Source organism: Arachis ipaensis, chromosome B01, assembly GCF_000816755.2.
Source record: "Arachis ipaensis cultivar K30076 chromosome B01, Araip1.1, whole genome shotgun sequence".
In the NCBI taxonomy this organism is placed as follows: domain Eukaryota; kingdom Viridiplantae; phylum Streptophyta; class Magnoliopsida; order Fabales; family Fabaceae; genus Arachis; species Arachis ipaensis.
This window is the reverse complement of record NC_029785.2, coordinates 31,833,979-31,834,652: the sequence shown is the minus strand read 5'-3', so window position 1 is coordinate 31,834,652 and position 674 is coordinate 31,833,979.

Genomic DNA, 674 nt, shown 5'->3' with positions numbered 1-674 from the left:
AGGTAATTGAAAAATTACCACCACCTGCCAATGTTAAGGCAATCAGAAGCTTTTGGGGCATGCAGGATTCTATAGGAGGTTTATAAAGGATTTTTCAAAAATCGCAAAACCTCTAAGCAATCTGCTATCTGCTGACACGCCATTTGTGTTTGACACAGCATGCCTGCAGGCGTTTGAAACGCTGAAAGCTAAGCTGGTCACAGCACCAGTCATTTCTGCACCAGACTGGACATTACCATTTGAGCTAATGTGTGATGCCAGTGATCATGCCATTGGTGCAGTATTGGGACAGAGGCATGACAAGCTTCTGCATGTCATTTATGATGCCAGTCGCGTTCTAAATGATGCCCAGAAAAATTACACAACCACAGAAAAAGAACTACTTGCAGTGGTTTACGCCATTGACAAGTTCAGCTCATACTTAGTAGGATCAAAAGTGATTGTGTATACTGACCATGCTGCTCTTAAATATCTACTCACAAAGCAGGATTCAAAACCCAGGCTCATCAGATGGGTATTGCTTCTGTAAGAGTTTGATATAGAAATAAGAGACAGAAAAGGGACAGAAAACCAAGTGGCTGATCATCTGTCCTGGATAGAGCCAGTGGAAGGGACGCCCCTCCCTTCTCTTGAGATCTCTGAAATGTTTCCTGATGAGCATTTATTCGCCATTC